This window comes from Hakea prostrata, chromosome 2 (assembly GCF_041222555.1).
Source record: "Hakea prostrata isolate BN-2017 chromosome 2, UWA_Hpros_2, whole genome shotgun sequence".
Classification (NCBI taxonomy): Eukaryota; Viridiplantae; Streptophyta; class Magnoliopsida; order Proteales; family Proteaceae; genus Hakea; species Hakea prostrata.
In genome coordinates, this window is record NC_142601.1 from 12055924 (window position 1) to 12077954 (window position 22031).

The 22031-nt window shown below is 41.4% G+C and overlaps 1 long non-coding RNA gene across 2 annotated transcripts in view; it reads right to left on the reverse strand.

The window, feature by feature from the left end:
* The window catches only part of LOC149023763 (uncharacterized), a 95198-nt gene that overhangs the window by 29806 nt on the left and 43361 nt on the right, over nt 1-22031 (reverse strand). The window lies entirely within an intron of this gene.

Sequence of the window (22031 nt, forward strand, 5' to 3'; positions counted from 1 at the left end):
GAGAGAAAGCAAATACAAAAAAACATCAAGTGAGGGGCAAAAAGAAGCTAAGAGACTCCAAGAACTAACAATTAGCCTATTTCTTGGAGAATCAGCAACAGGGGGGTGGGGGAGAGAACACAGTCTCGAAAAAACATCAAAGTAGATGGCATTCCAAATCAAATCAATTGAACGGGATTTGGAGGACCATCTGCGCATGTTACGCTCCCACCAAAGATGGTGAATAGTGGCGGCAAAGACAAGCTTACCCACAAGGTCACAAACAGAAGTACCGGCAAAGATTATCAAGATCCAGTTCCATTCATGTGCAAAACCAAAAGAACGATGGGATCTAGGCCAAATGGATGCAAGGGCGCGAGTCCAAACGGAGCGGGAAAGAGGGCAACAGAAAAATAGGTGGTTAATATCCTCTGAACTATTCCAGCAGATGGCACAGTTTGGGTTGGCAGGAATGTGATGGCTAATGAGAAAAGTTTGGGTAGGCAGGGCAAGGCTAAGGGTTCTCCAAAGAGTAAGGGCATGGCGAGGGATGTGACCTTTGAACCAAACAAGAGGGGACCAAGGGGTAGAGGGAGAAGGGGTTCTCGAGGAGGTTCCAAGCCGATGTAGTAGAAAAGGGGGTGCAGCCAAACAATGCGGTCATCGGGGAGGGGGGATAAGGGGGGAGGGAGCTCCAAACCTGTGTGAGACTGGGGTGGGGGGAGGGAGACCAGGAACCAAAAGAGATGAATGAGGAGAGGGGGCGGTTTTTGGGATACGGGTGTTATAAACGGTTCTGGGGCCAAGAATAGAGAACAAGATACCCATCGGATGCCAGGGATCTAGCCAAAAAGAAGTGGAAAGACCAGAGGAAACACTAAAAGAGATGGCAGGGAGGGCCCGATCACGGAGAGTCAGGAGATTCCTCCAGATCCAGGAGGGATTGGAGGGGATCGCAACAGTCCAAATCGAGTCATTCTTGAGGAGATAGGCATAAACCCAAGAAACCCAAATGGAATCATGTCTGGAGGCAATCTTCCATATGAGTTTCATGAGGCATGCCATATTCATATCACGGATACGGGAGAATCCGAGACCACCCTTAGATTTGGGACGGCAAATGGCTTTCCAGCTAATAGGATGAAGGAAGCGGGAGGATTCCTGACCTTTCCAAAGGAAAGCACAGAAAAGGGACTCAAGAGAATGGATGATAGATTTAGGAAGGGAAAAATACCACACCAGTAGAGATAGGAGGATTGAAGGACCGAGTGGATAAGCACCATTCTCCCCGCAAAGGAGAGAAGCTTACTCTTCCAGAGTTGAAGCTTCTTTCGAATATGATCAAGCATGGGGGAGCAATGGTGGCGAGTGAGCCTACCAGAGATGAGGGGAAGACCAAGATAGGTCATAGGAAAGGAGCCAGGGGAAAACCTAGAGAGAGCCAGGAGGGCGGCCCTAGAGGAATCAGAGATACCAGAGAGAAAGATGGTGGATTTCTCAAAGTTGACTTTAAGGCCAGAAAGGGCTTCGAAATGGGAGAGAGTTTCAAGGATAGAGGAAATGGAGGAGTGGTTAGCCCTAGAGAAGATCATAAGGTCATCAGCAAAGGCAAGGTGGGTGAGCTTAAGAGAACGACATTTGGGAATGGGGGAAATGAGCATCTGATCAGTTTTGGATTGGATAAGCCGGGATAGCACTTCCAAAGCTAAAGCGAAGAGATAAGGGGAAAGAGGGCATCCTTGATGAATACCAATATGCGAGGAGAAGAAGCCAGCAGGGGATCCATTGGTGATGACCGAGAAATGAGGAGTAGAGATGCAAGTCTCGACCCAATGGACAAAGGTGGGTGGAAAGCCCATCGCCGAGAGAACATCACTGATAAAATCCCAACGAATAGAGTCAAAGGCTTTATGAAGATCAACCTTCATGAGAGCAGCCGGGGAATGGTTAGCTCTATCAAAACCTCGGACAATTTCAGCACAAAGGAGAATATTATCAGAGATGCTCCGACCGGCGATAAATGCCGACTGATTGGGGCTGACAAGAGAGGGGATAACCAATTTAAGACGATTGGCCAGAATTTTGGAGATGAATTTGTAGATGAGATTGCAGAGCGAAATGGGACGAAAGTCAGAGAGAGAAGAGGCACCAGGCTTCTTAGGGATAAGGCAGAGAAAGGTGTTGTTGATGGTGGCGAGTTGAGACGGGTTAAGGAAGAAGCTACGAATTGCATGAATAAGGTCAGTCTCGATAAAATCCCAAGTAGCTAGGAAGAAACCCATGCTGAAGCCATCAGGACCGGGGGCCTTGTTGGCTTTGGGGGAACGAATGGCAGAACGGATCTCATCGGGGAAGGGATAGTGCACAGAGATGGAAGAAGGGATTGGTCTAGGAATTTATTAAGGATGGAGGGAAGGAAGGGCGGGCGAGAGGGGAGAGAGGGGGGGGAGAGGAGGTTAGAGAAGTAGGAGACGACCTCCTCCTTAATACTGGGAGGGTCAGAGATCCAGGCACCACTCCGCGATAGGAGGCAAGGCAGGGAATTGAAATTGTGGCGGGCTTTTAGAGAGCGATGGAAGAAAGCGGTGTTGGCATCTCCAAGCTCAAGCCACTTGATCCGGGATTTTTTACGAAGAAAACTTTCTTCCAAGGAAACTAGGGAAGAGAGGTGAAGGGATAGGGCTTTCTCCTCCTCCGCCAGGGAGCAACAAAAAGGATCAGATTGAAGGAGGGACTGGACACTGGAGAGGTTCACCCGACACTCAGAGACACTAGTAGAAATGTTACCAAATGTAGAGGAGTTCCAAGAACGAAGGGCAATTTTGGTGTTTCGGAGTTTTCGAGCAAAAGCCACAAGAGGAAGAGAATGACAGTGGACAGGTTGGGACCAGGCATCCATGACAGTGGGGAGAAAAGAAGAGTTAGAAGTCCACATATTGAAGAATTTGAAGGGTTTGGGACCAAATGAAGGATGATCAAGAAGCTTGATATGGCAAGGGGAGTGATCGGAGAGAAGAGGGGAATCATAAAGAGCATGGCTAAAGGGGAAGAGAGAGAACCAAGGGATGTTGACAAGGAATCTGTCAATTTTGGAGGCAATGCGGGCTGATCCAGTCCTGCGATTATCCCAAGTAAAACGCTGACCAGACCAACGAAGATCAAAGACTTCCGCATCATTAATCCAAGAAGAGAAGCTGTCGACAGCCGCAGGGTCAGGGGGGTTACCTCCAATACGTTCATTAGCGAATCGAACAATATTGAAGTCGCCCCCAATACCCCAAGGCTGGCCTAGCAAGGAAGTGGAGATAGAATGGAGGTCATCCCAAAGAGGAGTCCTATCCAGCTGGCGATTGAAACCATAGACAATTGAGAGATAGAAGGAGGGGAAACAGGTAGAGGATAAGTGAAAATGTAAGAGTTGGGGAGAGGAGAAGAGCAAGGTTGGCTGGAATTTTGCTGGATCCCAAAGAACCCAAATTCGGCCATTAGGGGAATGAGATGAGTTGGAAATGAAAGACCAAGAGGGGGCAATGGAGATGGCAATCCGACGGGCATTGTCACAGTGAACATGGGTTTCTAATAAAGCCACAAAAGAGGCCTTAGACTCACGTATGGACCGTTTAATTTCAGCTTGTTTAGCAATTGAGTTCAGGCCTCTAACATTCCAAATGATAACATCAGTCATTTAAACAACAAGGTGGGGGGGGGGAGCAGAAACTAAGCTATCAAGAGAAGGTGAGGTAACAGGGGGAGGGGAACCGTCCAGTCTAACATGCATGCATAACTGACTATCCAAACTACAGTACGGGCAAATCTCACACAGGGATAAGCTAATGGGGGAGGGGGATTCAAACATTTCAGGGTCAATGGTGGATCCAGAGCCAGAGAGGTGAGGCAACAGGGGTGATGGCAGGCATGGCAAGGGAAGGGGAGCAAGCAGTGAAAGGCTCAGAAGAGATGGTCAGGGAGGTAAGTTTAGGAAGTGGTTGCAAAATGGTTGAGCTTGGATAGGAGGAGCAAGGAGAGGCGATGGGTAAAGGTAAGAGATGTTTCGGTGGGCTAAGTGATTTGGCTTTGGAAGTGGGGCGAGAGTTAGAGGTGGATGGGTTGGGCTTTAAAATGGATTTAGAATTGGAGTAGTTCAGAGGAAAAAATGGGTGAGGGGCCGAGGTCCGTGGGCTTTGGATAGAAGGCCCATGAGCCCGGGAGTGGTGAAGGAAAAGGGATGAGAGGGGCGGTGAGGTGTCGTTAAGTGAAGGGTTCGATGAAGGGTAATTTGGAGATAAAGTAGTGTCGTGGGGAGATGGGGTCGGTTCAAAAGAAGGTTGACGGTTTAACAAAGGGGGTAAATGCAAAGGCTCAGAGACCCTGGCAGACCTAGGTTTTCCACGAGAATGGAAGCTTACCTGAGAGGAAGATGCCGGACGTACCATAGAGCTCGAAGACCCATATGAAGGGAGCTTGAGAAGGCCAGCACCGACTGAAGCAACCTCGTCAATGGTTGGAGCAGAAACAACAGTGGCAGAGGTCATCGCCAGGCGAACAGGATCAGGAGGAGTAGAAGCAGCATCAGTCGTAGCAGCGGCGACAATCACAGGAGCAGTAGTTGTACGACGATTCAGTTTCTTCTTCCGCCTTCTGTATGTCTTGCCAGCGGGAGGAGAGACTGGCGAACAATCAACGGCGGTAGTCGAGGGAGGAACTGGCGATGGATCAGCGGTGGCATTCGACGGCGGAACAGCCGATGGAACAGCAGCGACAGTCGTAGAAACAGGCGATGGAATGGCGGCGGCAGTCGAAGGAGGAGCAGTGGCAAACGGAATAGAGATGAGTTCCAAACGATCAATTAGACTTCTGGGAATATCCGATGAAGGAGGAATCACCAACTCAACCACAGGCGGTGACGGAGCACTACATGAAGGAGAAGTGGCAGTGGCAGCAGGCGAAACCAATCGATGGCAAGAGGACAGAGCAGCATCGGGAGAGAAATCTTTCGACGCCAGAGGAGCAGTTAGCGATGGGGCAGCAATACCAGCAGAGCACTTGTGAACTTCGTGTCCAAACGACAAGCAACCAGAGCACCAAGCAGGGATCCAGTCATAGACGATAATCTGACTGAAGTGAATACCAGAGTCATCGGCTATTGAGATGTCGGGAGGCAGAGGCTTGGAAGCAAGAACCTCAACACAAATACGAGCATAGGACAATCGTTCAAGTCTAGAGGTCTTCAAATCAGAAAGAAGAGGGCGCCTCCAGAGCAGAACCGATGCGGCTGAGACACTCTCTGTTCCAATATTCCAGAGGGAGACCGGGCAAGTTGATCCACAGGGGAAGGGAGTTGAAGTCAACCCTGCGGAGAGGCATGGAAGGTTCCCAAGGCTTGACGAAGATAGGAGACTTTCCAACATACCAAGGAGAACCACTGATGGCCTATCTTGGAGTTTAAATCCCCTAGAAAAAAGTTTTGGAGTTAGCAAAAGCTTTTTATCCAAAAATGTATAACACATTAATCATTATTCGTAAGATTCTTGGTGGAAAGAAATAAACAAAGGTATGTCATTTCATTTTGAAATTAATTAAAGATTCTTGGTGGAAAGAAATCATCAAAGCTATATTGCTTCCATTTTTAAATTGTTGCAGTTTTAGAATAGGTACCTTAACCAGCGTCGAGGAGAGAGAGAGAGAGAATAGAGAAGATGTATTCTCTCCTTCCCCTGTAATGCTTGATTTATAATTTGTAACTGTGTATTTCAGTCCTAATCTATCTAGGAAAGTAAATATTGATAAGAACTACAACTCATAGTAACCGAAAATAGAAGAAATAGAATAAACCAGAATCTCTAACTTGTGGTCCATATTCCAGCTTTGACTTGTGGTCCACATTTCTTCAACACCCCAGAGGTCGAAGCGTAAACATTACCCAAGGCCAAGTCAAACACAACAAACAGTCCAAATATGGCTTTAGTAAATAGGTCTACCAATTGATCATGTGACCAAGCCGAAGGAGTAATAATGGTGCCTTCCACTACCTCATCTCGAACAAAGTGGAGGTCCATCTCTATATGCTTTGTACGTTCCCGGAAGACAGGATTACTGGCTGTATAAATCGCTGCTTGGTTGTCACAAAATAGCTTATTAGGTTCTTCCATTTGAAATCCAAGCTCTTGCATAAGTCCTTTGATCAATAGTAGTTCTGACACCGTATGGGTCATTGCTCTATATTCAGCTTTGACACTAGACAATGCCAGTGGTTTAATCCTTATTATTTCAAGTGATAAGATTTCCACTAAGAAAAGTACAATAACCTGTGGCAGATTTCCTATCATCTACCAAACTTGCCCAATCGACATCTGAATATGCATGTATTGTAATACTACCATTGGGTTTGAAAATCAAGCCTTTTCCAAGAGCGCCTTTTAAATAATGCAAGATCATGAACACCGCTTCCCAATGTTTCTTCTTGGGTGTTTGCATATACCTACTTACCACCCCAATTGCATATGAAATGCTCAGTCGTATGACCATCAAATAGATCGACTTCCCTATAAGTTGCCGATATCTATGGGGGTCTTCATACTCTTCATCATTGTCATCATTAAGGCTAAATTTTCAGTTCATTGGAGTTTGAACTAGCTTACAGTCAAATCTACCAATTTAAGCTAACAGATCAAGTACACATTTCCTTTGGAAGAGGCTTATTCCTTTATGGCTTCTTACCACCTCGATTCCCAGGAAATAAGTCAGATCGCCCAAATTAGTAATCTGAAACTGTTGTTGTAAATATTTTTTGACTTCATCAATTCCTCCCACATCATTTCCTGATACTTGTCCACATAGATGACTAAAATTACAATTTTATCAACTTTCATCTTAAGCATCACTGAATGGTTGGAGTAGCAGGTTTGAAAACCCATTTTTGAAACCACCAAAACAAATTTCTCATACCACACCCTTGGTGATTACTTTAACCCATAAATAGATTGATGGAGTTTGTATAGCTTTTTTGGAATTCCTCCCCCCTCCCCCCCCCTTTGAGCAACATTTCCAGGAGGTTGCTCTATTCTTCTATAAGATCACCATAGAGGAACGCAGTTTGACGTCAAACAGGTACAAGGGCCAATTAAGATTGGCAGCTAGGCAAGGTAGAATCCAAACAAAATTAAGTCTTACCACTGGAGAAAATGTTTCAAAATAATCCATACTATATGTCTGGGTATAGCCCTTAGCCACAAGGCACGCTCGCAAGTGCTCAACCATCCCATCAGCTAGGTATTTAACCACATACACTCATCAACTCCCCACAATTCCTTTCTGGGAGGTATGTCCAATAATGTCCAAGTATGAAGAGAATGCATGGCATTCATCTTAGTATCCATAGTGCCTTCCAAGAACTGGGGTCATGCAGGGCCTCGATCACGATGGTAGGAATGGGATGATCATTAAGGGATTTAAATAGGATTTGATAGGCTGACGATAGATGAATACTAAACATGAAATTGGTTATAGCATAGGTGACATTGACTTTATTTTTCTGGGTGCAAAACCTTTTGGGCTTCTAGAGAGCAATTTGTAAGTCATCAAAAGGTACATAGACTAGAATTTCTTTCAACTTAGGATCATGTAGTAGATCTTGTAGCCTGCAATTATCTGTCTTTCTCTTCCATGTTTCATAGGTCTATAGGGGAACCAAAGGTTGCATTAGAACAGGATCATCCTGAATAGCTATTATAGGAATAAGGGGATCTAAGTTTTTTTAATCGTTTGAAATAGCATAATATAGGGTATTTTCAAAATAAATGCTAGAACAAACACCACGAAATAACAAATCCAAAAAGAAACAAAAATGAAAAAACACAGAGACTTAACGTGGTTCACACACCGATGTGGTATGCTACGTCCAGGGCGAAGAAGAAGAGTTTTTCCACTATATAGAAGAAGAATAGAAAGAGATCTCACAACCAATCACCAAAAACAACATTACAAGAACTCTGACCCAAAACCCTAATCGAAAATCCCAAATCTCTCAATAATGTGGTAGGCGAACATAAGAAACATATATATGGATTCCAATCGAGTAAATGGGTCTACCCATCAGGTCGGGTCGTACCGTACCGTGGGGGCTTCGCCGTTGCACCCCAGACCAAGATCAATGGTGGGCCCTCCGGTTCCACCACATATCTCAGCAAACGGGTCATTTTGGCCACCCACCAAAATATGTCGGTGCGAGTCCATCTTCCAAATCAAGTACAAGAATTCAAGTCAAAACATAACAAAAACTCACATCCATAGACACATATTGAAACCTTTTTGGGTTTTAGAGTAGCCCCAAAACATGCATTTAACTATTAGAGGACTTAATTTATCTAATGGGTGAAAGACATGAGCAAAGCAAGTAAAACCAAAAATTCTTAAAGAGATTTAAAAAATTGGGCGATCTAGATACATTACTTGAAAGGAATTTTATTTTGAATAACCGATGAAGGCATCTGATTAATTAGAGTATATCCAGTCAAAGCGACGTCATACCAAAACATTTTGGAACATTTATATGTAGCAAAAGAGACCATGTAACCTCTAAAAGGTGTCTATTTTTTCATTCACGAACTCTATTTAAGGCCTTTTGAACACATTTGGTGGCCTTAGATTTGTGAGAAAATAACCCTAACTATGTCTTCTAAGTCGACCCTATGTGTAAAACTGAAATTCTGTGAAATGCAAGGTTAGACAACATGTAATGTAAAGATATCAAGTAATTCAAGTTATCAAGTATCAAGTATCATATACATTAACATTACACATCAAGTTTCAAGTGATCAAACTACCAAGAACTTAAATAGTTAAATGTCTTCAAAATTTTACAACCATAAGAAGTTTTAGACTTTTAGTAATTCATAAATCATAATCCATAAGTTCACAATCACAACTCACAAAACTGACAAGATCACAAGAGTACAAGGGACAAGAGTAACAAAATTAGTAGATTATAACTTACAACTTACAAAACTATAAGAGTATCACTCAGCATTCTGCATCAATTGATTCTGAACGGTGGCCACATATATGACTCCCAAGTCAACCCATCACTGTAGTATGTCACATATAGGTTTATATGGAATTGATATGTCCCAATGTCAGAATACTGGAGGAATAGCACTCTGGGATAACTGTAAATCGTGGGTGGGTGAAAGTGTCATTGTTGTTGTTGTTGTACATATTGCTGTTGAGTATGTGGGTAGGGGTTTCTAAACCACTAAGTTAACAACCCACCTTCACTCCCATATGTGTACTTTCCAGGTGCAGGGTCTTGAGGAATAGCATAACCTTCATAAGAAGAATACCCACTGTAACCTAAACCGGTTGTTGTGATCCCTGTATTGGTACCCCAATAACTGGCAAAGGTCCAAACTCTGTTGTTGTGAATCATTGTGACAATGATCTAGGCTTATGCTTCCTATGATCAATTCAAGATCATGCATGCTCGCATCATCATTCATTTGCCCCTGGTTTGATATGCTCTTCCTACTCTTAGCATAAGTCTGAGAGATAGGGGAACTGTGGCTCGCATGTGTCGGATGACTCGGACACCGGGAGGTGACTCCCTTTGTTGCGCCAACTTCTACCAGCAACACCACCAGCTGACTGCCTCTATAACTCGTTGGCTAACTTGGGCCACTTGGCCATCTGGTATCATCGGCATCATTTGAACCCCCAATACTAGTTGTCACCTCAATTGTTTCAAGTCGACTAGGTGGCTCCACAAATGGTATAGTTGGTCCTTCTGATGTTGCTACAGCAGCTTGACCCTCATCAGAAGACACGTGCTCAGCCAAAGCATCTGGGCCCATAGCAGCAGCAATGGTAGGATCTAGCTGCCCTCCTGGCCCATCCAACACTGGGCCACCTCATTCCCTAACCCACTGATATATGACATCATCTTCCTCATCTTCTGCAGGGGGCTCGTGGAATATATCAGTCAACTCAATCGGTTCACGATTGTCGTCATCTATATCATCTTGTATGTGCCCTACTCTCAATCTCATGTTGTAATGCACATACACTAAGTCCTCGAGCCTCCTACTCCCCAGTCTGTTCTGCACCTTACTATGGATGAGCGAGAAGGTGCTCCAGTTCCTCTTGCAACCAGAGGATGAGCAAATCTATGAGAGTACTTTAATTGCTATGTCCCTGAGATTTGGCACACTAGTTCCATATAGCACCCACCAGTCAGTTGCATAACCAAAAATAAGAATGCATTAGGCAAGTAAATCTTAACATTTATATAACTTATTGGTTATCATTTACAGAGTTATAGACTTAATGACTTATAGTAATGGACTATTTACCAAGATCATTTTTTTGCCTAGTTGCAACTACAAAAGGCTTTCCAAAACTCCAAAAGGCATCCCTGAACTCCTTGATCTGTACACCAATTCTTCAATTATTGTATTATGTATATGCTTAATACACTAATGCAAAAAGTTGAAGAAACAATTGAATAAGTTCTTTCCTCTCCATTAATTGTCCCTAACATGACGGTATTTGACACAAGCTTCTCCACCACGTCTTGCACCGCATTCATCAACCTTATATCGAGCCCCAAATCATTCTTGTAATGGTACTTTGGGTTGAGGTAGTAAGCTTGCATTGTGGAAATAAAAGATTTGGTTGTTTACTTGTTTAGAAATTATCTTATAACTTATAAGTTATTACTTATAACAAATTAAGAATGTAAATTAAAGTATACAACAAAAACTTAAAGACTTGAAGGAGCTAGGGGCAGCAGCTCTTACCAACTCTTTCATTTGCTCGAGGGTAGCATATATGTGGGGCATTGTGGGCTTCTTCTCCGAATCCACCATCCTTAAAACAAACACAATAGGCTCTATAATGCCCATTGTCCTATTCAGTTGCCTCCAAAAACAATCATCAACAATGGTTTGTTGGGCTAGTACTGCATCAGGATGGCTAGATCCATGCCAATCAAACCACTTCTCACTTGCAAGCATGTGCCGTTGACCCACCACTTTCTTCTGGAAGCTTTTCAGAGCTACATAGTTGGTGGTGAATCTAGTCAATCCAGGTCTGACTAGATCACCTTTACAGTGGTTCTTCATCATCTTCAGCCCATAACCATGGTTATAAATAAAATTACTTACCCTTCTAGCCCTGTCAACCACAGTATTGATTGACTTTATTTTCCCCAAGTCCTTCAACATAAGATCAATTGAATGTGCTGCACATGGTGTCAAAAAGAGGTGGATCCTGCTGCTCTTCTTCTTCATCAACATTTCACCAGCTTTTTTTAAGTTAGCACCGTTATCTGTGACAATTTGGATAACATTCTTTGGCCCTACCTCGAGGACCACCTCCCTAAGAAGCTTATAAAGGTAGTCGACATCTTTGATTTTATTTGAGGCATCCACTGACTTAAGGAAGGATGTCTTTCCATTGTAGCTCGCCATTAAATTAATGATGGAATGTCTAGTAGGACCAGTCCATCCATCATCCATCACAGTAACACCACCATATGTACTCCATTTTTCCTTTAATGAACCAATGTATTCATCCACTTCCTGCTTTACTTTTGGTAAATATTTATTCATTACTTCCCAAGTTGTTGGGCCTTTAACCCCTACACCAGCCCTAGCAACTGCATTAATCATCCTTTGATAGTATGGTGTTTAGGCTACATTGGCTGCAATGTTATTGTAGAGCATGAATTTGTTGATTGCCAACATAGCTTCCTCCTCCCTACTGCCTTCTTTACCTCCAGCAAACATATATGGAATGCTTCTTTGATAAATGTCTTGATGCTTGAAGAGGGAGGGGCCTTGGTCAAATGTGGAATCATAATGTCTAGTCTTCCTCCTCCTTTCGGTCCTCACTTCCATGAAAACTATGTCTAGGTGGCATGGATGCCCTTAACCCTGAATCACTTGCTACTCTTGTTTGTTCATATTGCCTCATATTCTCAACATGTAAGGACTGTCTGCTGGCTTCCATTGCAGTCTTGAGGCAATACTTGCATCGGGATTTTTTCTTGTCGGCAGTCAGTAGATCCCCATATTGCCAAGCAATGTCCTGAGTCCCACTAGTTGCCATTTAAGATACAAGTGTACAGCACTAAAATACATATTGAATGTTCCCAAATAATCATTAGAATAATTTTTAGATACATAAAGACATGTAAAAGCAATTTATAAAACAACAAAACACACACTTTGTTCTAAGCTAACATATATACAATGCTCAAACAACATGTTTATATTTTTAAAATAAACTACATAATAGGAGCATCATTTAGAAAGAAAAAAAAATCAGATAAATTTTAAATAACATATTTTTTTTATAATTATTTTATGTAAAAACAATTTATAAAACAACAAAACACACGCTTTGTTCTAAGATAACATATATACAATGCTCAAACAAACATGTTTGTATTTTTAAAATAAGCTCCATAATATAAGCATCATTTAAAAAAATAATTAAGAAAATATTATTTTTTATTTAATTATTTAAATAAAAAATAAAAATAAATATAACAAGCATGATAATCAAAATAAGAATACATGGGATTGTAGCCCTCTAAATGTAGTTTAACATAAGTGATAATCACATTCATATCATATGTATTTTTTGTAATTTTTAATTTTAATTTTTTAGATAATACATTTTTTAAATACAAAAATTCAAAAAAAAATTAATAACAGAAAATTAAAGTTTTTTTCCATGAAAGTGTAGATCAAAGCTTGATCATCAACATATATTTATACTACACCCATTGTAGAACCTTCTATTTGAAAAAATTTCAAATTTGGGTAAAATCTTACATTTGTTGAAGATCACTTGAAATAGGCATGAATATGTTGATGATGTCTAGAAGTTGAATCCCCAACAATTTCTGGCCAAAAATCGACTTTTCCGGGCAAAAATTGACTTGCAGCGAGAGAGAGGCGAGAGTGGAGAGATGGGAGATCTCGTTTGAGGTGGTTTTTCCACCAGTTTAGGGGATTTAAAAACCCCCTGTCTCGCTCGAGAAAGGAATATCTCGCCTCTCTCTCGCTGCAAGTCAACTTTTGGCCGGAAAAGTCGATTTTTGGCCAGAATTTGTTGGGGATTCAACATCTAGACATCATCAATACATCTACAACAGCAGATTCAAGCCTATTTCAAGTGATCTTCAACAAATGTAAGATTTTCCCCCAAATTTGATTTTTTTTAAAATAGAAGGTTCTACAATGGGTGTGTGAGTGTAGTATAAATATATGTTGATGATCAAGCTTTGATCTACACTTTCATGGAAAAAAATTTAATTTTCTGTTATTAATTATTTTTTTTTGAATTTTTGTATTTAAAAAATATATTATCTAAAAAATTAAAATTAAAAATTACAAAAAATACTTATGATATGAACGTGATTATCACTTATGTTAAACTATATTTAGAGGGCTACAATCCCATGTATTCTTATTTTGATTATCATGCTTGTTATATTTATATTTTTTTTATTTAAATAATTAAATAAAAAATAATATTTTCTTAATTATTTTTTAAAATGATGCATATATTATGTAGCTTATTTTAAAAATACAAACATGTTTGTTTGAGCATTGTATATATGTTATCTTAGAACAAAGCGTGTGTTTTGTTGTTTTATAAATTGTTTTTACATAAAATAATTATAAAAAAAAATATGTTATTTAAAATTTATCTGTTTTTTTTTTTCTTTCCAAATGACTCCAATGAGAAAAATACAAACAGGACAGATATAGCACAAGGGTAAAATGCCTGCCAAAAATGGGCAGTGGGCCGACTCCGACCGCGCGCGGAGAAGGGCAGATTTGTTCGGTGGTAACGATTAAAGAACATTTGGCTAGTGGCTAAGAGGTTCCTTATGAAGTGCAAAAAGCAATTGTAGCAACTTTAAAGGGAGGGAAACAAAAAAAGGACGAGATGGCACAAAAGCAAAGGGAATTTGAGGACACAGTGCTATCTAGACCATTTGTTGATGTTGATAAGGAGTCAAACGACGATGAAGAGAGGAGGAGGGTTATGGGTGTTGAGTCACGGGCCAAGTGGAGACAGATGAAGGCTGCAATGGAAGCTAGCAGACAGTCCTTACATGTTGAGGATGTGAGGCAATATGAACAAACAAGAGGAGCAGGTGGTTTGGGGTCAAGGGCATCCATGCCACCTAGACATAGTTTTCATGGAAATGAGAGGACCGAAAAAAGGAAGACTAGACATTATGATGCCACATTTGACCAAGACCCCTCCCTCTTCAAACATCAAGACATTTATCAAAGAAGCATTCTATATATGTTTGCTGGAGGTAAAGAAGGTAGTAGGGAGGAGGAAGCTAGGTTGGCAATCAGCAAATTCATGCTCTACAACAACATTGTAGCCAATGTAGCCAAAACACCATACTATCAAGGGATGATCAATGCAGTTGCTAGCGCAGGTGTACGGGTTAAAGGCCCAACAGCTTGGGAAGTAATGAATAAATATTTACCAAAAGTAAAGCAGGAAGTGGATGAATACATTGGTTCATTAAAGGAAAAATGGAGTACATATGGTGTTACTGTGATGGCTGATGGATGGACTGGTCCTACTAGATAGTCCATCATTAATTTTATGGCAAGCTGTAATGGAAAGACATCCTTCCTTAAGTTAGTGGATGCCTCAAATAAAATCAAAGATGTTGACTACCTTTACAAGCTTCTTAGGGAGGTGGTCCCTCAAGGTAAGGCCAAAGAATGTTATCCAAATTGTCATAGATAACGGTGCTAACTTCAAAAAAGCTGGTGAAAAGTTGATGAAGAAGAAGAGCAGCAGGATCCACCTCTTTTGGACACCATGTGCAGCACATTCAATTAATCTTATGTTGAAGGACTTGGGGAAAAGAAAGTCAATCAATACTGTGGTTGACAGAGCTAGAAGGGTAAGTAATTTTATTTATAACCATGGTTATGTGGTGAAGATGATGAGGAACCACTGTAAAGGTGATCTAGTCAGACCTGGATTGACTAGATTCGCCACCAACTATGTAGCTCTGAAAAGCTTCCAAAAGAAAGTGGTGGGTCAACGGCACATGTTTGCAAGTGAGGAGTGGTTTGATTGGTGTGGTTCTAGCCATCCTGATGCAATACTAGCCCAACAAATCATTGTTGATGATTCCTTTTGGAGGCAGCTGAATAGGACAATGGGCATTATAGAGCCTATTGTGTTTGTTTTAAGGATGGTGGATTCGAAGAAGCTCACAATGCCCCACATATATGCTGCCCTCGAGCAAATGAAAGAGTTGGTTAGAGCTGCTGCCCCTAGCTCCTTCAAATCCTACAAGAGGATCATCGATAATAGACGGGAGATGCACTTGATGCATCCTTTGCACTTGGTTGGTGAGTCACTTTCAAGTCTTTAAGTTTTTGTTGTATACTTTAATTTACATTCTTAATTTGTTATAAGTTATAATTTATAATTTCTAAACAAGTAAACAACCAAATCTTTTATTTCCACAATGCAAGCTTACTACCTCAACCCAAAGTACCATTACAAGAATGATCTGGGGCTTGATATAAGGTTGATGAATGCGGTGCAAGACGTGGTGGAGAAGCTTGTGTCAAATACCGTCATGTTAGGGACAATTAATGGAGAGGAAAGAACTTATTCAATTGTTTCTTCAACTTCTTGCATTAGTGCATTAAGCATATACATACTACAATAATTGAAGAATTGGTGTACAGATCAGGGAGTTCAGGGATGCCTTTGGGAGTTTTGGAAAGCCTTCTGCAGTTGCAACTAGGCAAAAAAATGATCTTGGTAAATAGTCCATTACTATAAGTCATTAAGTCTATAACTCTATAAATGATAACTGATAAGTTATATAAATGTTAAGATTTACTTGCCTAATGCATTCTTATTTTTGGTTACGCAGCTGACTGGTGGGTGCTATATGGAACTAGTGTGCCAAATCTCAAGGACATAGCAATTAAAGTACTCTCACAGACTTGCTCATCCTCTGGTTGCGAGAGGAACTGGAGCACCTTCTCGCTCATCCATAGTAAGGTACGGAACAGATTGGGGAGTAAGAGGCGGGACGTGCGGCCAGGGGGCCTCGATGAGCACCGCGGCCCCGGAGGGAAGAGAAGGTGGGAGGGGCCCACCTGAGGGCCGGAGGGCTCCCCCTGCGGGAGAGGGGGAGCCGGGGTTCAAAGTCGAGGACCACGCAGGGGCCACCCGGGCGACACCGAGGTGACAACAGTAGTGGGGGTTCAGATGATGCCGATGATACCAGAGGGCCAAGTGGCCCAAGTCAACCATCGAGTCATGGAGGCAGTCAAGCTAGTCGTGTTTCTGGTGGAAGTCGGCATCAACAAAGGGAGTCCCCTCCGCCAATTCCGAGTCATCCGACACATGCGAGCCCAGTTCCCTTATCTCTCCAACTTATGCTAGGAGTAGGAAGAGCAAATCAAACCAGGGGCAAACGAATGATGATGTGAGCATGCATGATCTTGAATTGAACGTGGGAACCATGAGCCAAGATCATGGTCACAGTGATTCACAACAAATGAGTTGGACACTTGCCAGTCATCGGGGTACCAATACGGGGATCACAACACCGGTTCAGGTTACAGTGGGTATTCTTCTAATGGAGGTCATGTTATTCCTCAAGACCCTGCACCTGGAGAGTACACATATGGGAGTGAAGGTGGGTTATTAGCTGAGTGGTTTAGAAACCCCTTACCCACATACTCAACAACAATATGAACAACAACAACAAGAATGGCACTTTCACCCACCCACGATTGATGGTTATCCCTGAGTGCTATTCCTCCAGTATTCTGACATGGAGACATATCAGTTCCATATAAACTGATATGTGACATACTACAGTGATGGGTTGACTTGGGAGTCATATGTGGCCACCTTTCAGAATCAATTGATGTAGAATGCTGAGTGATAACTCTTATAGTCTTGTAAGTTGTAATCTATTAATCTTGTTGCTCTTTTCTCTTATACTCTTGTGATCTTGTTAGTCTTGTGAGTTGTGATTGTGAACTTATGGATTATGATTTATGAATTACTAAAAGTCTAAAACTTCTTATGGTTGTAAAATTTTGAAGCCATTTAACTATTTAAGTTCTTTGATAGTTTGATCACTTGAATACTTAATGTGTAATGTTAATATATTTGATACATAATAGTTGATAACTTGATACTTGATAACTTGAATTACATGTTGTCTAACCTTGCATTTCACAGAATTTTAGTTTTACACATAGGGTTAACTTGAAAGACAAAGTCAGGGTTATTTTCTCACAAATCTAAGGCCACCAATGTGTTCAAAAGGCCTTAAATAGGTTAAATACCAAGTTTCAGCCCAACGGAGCCCTAAAACCCACCAAGATGGGCCATCGAGATTACGTTCATTTTTTGGTAGATCTCGACCGAGATCTCGCTTTTTCTTAGTGGCGAGATCTCGCTCGATGGTTATAATCTTGTTCTTAATATATTCTAGGGCAATAGAGCGAGATCTCCCACCATGGTTATAATCTTGTTCTTAATATATTCTAGGGCAATATCTGACCAAAAAACTTTAATTGATTTGCCAAACTAGGTATGAATTTCGGTAAAAATTGTTGAAAGGTTGTCATAAAATAAAATCTCGATTTTAATAAATATAACCATGTCATGTGAGTGATCATCGACAAAAGTCATAAAATACTCATAATTAAATTGGTTTAAAACCTTAAAAGGACCCCATATGTCCGAATGCACCAAATAAAAAAGTTCCAAACTAATAGATTCAGAAATAGGAAAATACGTTCTATAGTGTTTCCCTAACTTGCAAGCTTCGCACTCAAGAGATGCGAGATATTTGCAAAAGGAACCATTATCTTAAGCTTTGATAAAGAAAGATGACTTAAAGGATGATGCCATTATAATGCACTCAGTTCCACAACAGAATTAGCAATGATAGAAGTTAAGGCAGATGACACTAGGGAAAATAAAGGCCATCCCATTCATGTCCTAAACAAATCGTTCTCCCGGTCCTATTGTCTTGAAACTCACAAACAACTCATTTAGAAATAATAGTGCAATTAAAATCATGGGAGAGTTTACTGATAAATAGAAGATTGACAGGCAAAGTAGGTTTGAAAAGCACAGATGATAGGTAAAATTGGTATGAGGAGATACACCTCCAATACCCTTGGCAGGAATAGTCCCATTGGCTAAAACAAAAGGTGAGGAATTTTTTTTTGAATTTTGAAACAAGTTCAAAATTTCATGTCATGTGAGAAGGAGGCGCTAGAATCTATTAACAATGAAATACGGCAGAAGAAAAGAAAGGCAAAGTTACTAGAAGGTGCCAATATGGCTGTAGAAGTGGGTAGGGAAGAGGTTTCTAGTTGTTGAAAACGCTGAAGGATCTGAGATAACTCATCTTTAGTGGCTGAACCTCCAGGATTGGAACTTGTAGGTGCATCAGCATTGTTTGCGGCTTCAGACAGATGCTAATTATTGCTATTATCTACCCACCCGGGCCTGCCATGCTTTGCCAAACAACATGTCTCTTCAGTGTAGTTCTGCTTGACACAATGAGTGCACAACCTTTGTGCTCTTTCAGAATAGGTCGATCCCCTCCCCCTATCACATCCACGGACCAAGGCTCCTCTACCACAAGATGGAAACCCTCGCTGGAAACCAGCCACCATGGATGGATTCTCTTTTGAAGGGGCAACAACATTCCCCACAGGTGCCATATATTGTAATATTGAAAGAAACTTTCAAATAGAGAGGGTACCTTTTCGCTGGTTAGTATTTGGCTGCGAACAACTTGATAGTCAGAGTTGAGACTAGCTAAAACATTTGCCACTTGTATGTTTGCCCTTTGTTCTAGTAATTTATCAGCATCGGTGGTGAAGGGCTGATAAACAGCCAATTCCTCCAGAATTCCTTTGTATGCACTGTAGTGATAAACTAGGGATTGATCCCCTTGTACTATTGAACCACTTTTCGTGGAGATAATAAACAAGAGAGAGATTCTTCTGACTAGAAAAAATTTCCTTCAAATCATCCCAAATATTTTTGGCAATAGCAAGAAACATAATATTATTACGATCTGTGGCTTGTCGCTATCTTGATAGTAGAGTCGTCTCTACTCCATGTTTTGAATGCAGCTGCTGATGTATCTTTTTTTTTTTTGGCCAACAGCAGCTGATGTATCATCTTTTGGATCCAATTTCAGAGGATCCTTAGTAAACTTTCCTTCCCCTTTGTGCATACAACGCAAGAACAGACTAAGACCATAGTAAGTAATTACCAACACCATTAAGCTTGTTGGTAGTGATCTGGATTTGAAACAATTCAACCTCCCCAGATTCAGCCATGGATTAAGATGCATAAAAATATCTAACAGTATTTTATTGTTCCCAATCGCACCATCATAGGTAGGGTAAGCAACGTTGTGGTGCTGCGGCCAAGATGAAACTAATGTGAACTAGGGTCTGTCAGAAGATGAGGGTGAGGAGAATACCTGGATCGGGTCATTACTCTAATACCATGTTGTGATTTCAGAGTAAGAAACCTTAACCAGTGATGAGAGAGAGGAGAGAAGAGAGGGCGAAGAAGAGAAGATGTGTTCTCTTCTTCCCTGTAACACTTTATTTATAGTGTATTACAGACCTAACCTCTCTATCTATCTATGAAAGTAAATATTGATAACAACTTATAGTAACTGAAAATAGAAGAAACAGAATAAACCAGAATCTTTGACTTCCGGTCCACGCTCCAGCACTGAATTGTAGTCCATGTTTCTTCAACAGAAATGATTAGGGACTGCCGACATAATATCTAAACCCAATGATGATAAAAGGATCCATAAACAAGGAATGCCAACTGTGTGAAGCTTCACCCAATGAGCCATTTGTGGTTTATTGAATGATACTGCATTTTGAACACCAGTCTGCCCCATAAACAGGCACATCAACCAATCCCCTAGTTTAATCTTGGTTCATGTTGGACAATGCAAGTCATCTGTGATCCTCACATGATGACTTAATGAAGTCTTAAAGTAGTCCCAAGTATATCCACAAATGGAGAATGGAAGGCCACTTTAAAGGGATGTTTCTAATTAGAGTTGGCTACAACTGCCTCCTAGACTGTAGGAGTTAGTTATAGGTTTACTAGCAAATAGTTTCTATTTCTAGCATTACCAGAGCTTATAGTCCTTTACTTATTTCAGATTCACTATGTGTGTAAGTTATTTAAGTTATTTACAAATTGAATCCCAATAAGTAACCCTACCTATGAACCAAATTTTAGAAAATAATTAAAGCAGTACAATATTTATTGAATTAAGCATAACCATAAAACAAGCAGATTGACATATGTTGCTATACTGCATACCAAGTGAATGATTATAATAAAGCTCATCTTTAGATCTATCAAGTGCTTCTATATAATCTTGCAAAGAGAAACTCCCATGAGCCCACTTGTTGTTGTGAAAATGTGCTTGAGACTCCTTGGTTCTCTCCTGATCCGGGTCTGTTTCTTGAGATCAAAACAATGGTGAGAGTGGGCCGCCTCTAGGGACGGGAAGCCTCCTCCAATGATTAAGTAAGTTCAGGTAGGAAAACCAAAGACTCCCCTTGAGGAATAAATGCCCAAGGGAATGAAGAAGAGAGACATGTGTCACTGTGAAGTGTGATTAGTGACTTGTCAGCTGGCATCTCCTTCAAGAAGCGTCGTGACCGAGATTCGTCAGTTGAACTATCTTGGACCAAGCTTGAGCCCTTGGTTTGGTTCAAGTGGTCTGATCCGATTCAAGGGTTTGGACCGTAATGACCATAACATTAGCCCCTGGTCTTTATGACAAGTCTTGTCATGAAGATTACATTTATGGGACTCAAACTTCGAAACATAAGGATCATCCGGGAAGTGCAAGCACCTTGCCAAGAGGTTATGAGATTTTGATAAGCACGCGCCTGCAGGCATTAACTGCTTTGATGATCATGTCACCTAGTCACGTTGTCTGCAATGATGCACATGACGCTCAATGCGACTTCTTTATCGCCATGTGTCTAGGTTGGTTGACATAACGTTTTTTAAGCCAAAACATTTGAGACATGGTGACCTTAGATCGAAAAGAATCTGGCACATTGATCTTAATTCCAGAGTAACTACAGAGGGGATCAGTTTATGCCTTCTTATCCTTTCCTTCCAACTACCTTTTGTGAACTCTGCAACCTTCACAATCATGTGCTCGAACCAGCGTTTTTCCAGAACTTCTAACTCCTCTTTCTTTCTGTGAAAGTTTTCTTCCTCCAAACAACACCATGGTTAAGAAGCTTGTGAAGAAGTATAACACACTCGAGAAGCCAAGTGTTTAGACCCGTTTGATCCATGGAAGGAAGTAGGGATCAGAGGAGACCCTTTCACAGATAGGCCTTCCTCTCCTTCTCTTCGATTGAAGTGGCCACTGGTTCCACTGAGGAGTCGCAATCGTCCATTCACGAGGGTGATGAACCTGGGAATCCATTTGAGAGTGGTGCGACTCTCAGGGTAGTGCCCTCGAGTCCTTTGGTTTGTGATGACCTTTCTGCTGAAGCTACCTTAAGGCCTTTGTTCTTTCCCAGCCTCTTTCGTCCCCACCATGTCCAGCTGATGAAGACAGCTTTTAGGATTCCAAAGGAGTTTCCAGTAAGACTCCCCGGTCCCTGCGAAAGGCGTGTCTATTGAGAGAGGGAGAAATTCCTCTGTACTTTGATTCCATACTCGGAGGCATGAGGATTCCTCTATGCGCCTTCGTGATGCAAACCCTTTTCCATTATGGACTGAACCCAGGGATGCTGGCTCCGAATGGTTGGAGATGTATGTCTTTAAGTGGGTTTTCTCCCTTAGGGCCATAAAAAGGGAGGGTTGGTATAGTTTCAGCAAACAGGGTACCTCCACTCTCAAATTCAACATCATAAAAGATGGCGCCCTCCCTACCAGCCATAAGAGTGGAAAGATAGGTTCATTGCTTGTCGTATTCCCTAGGATGGTGC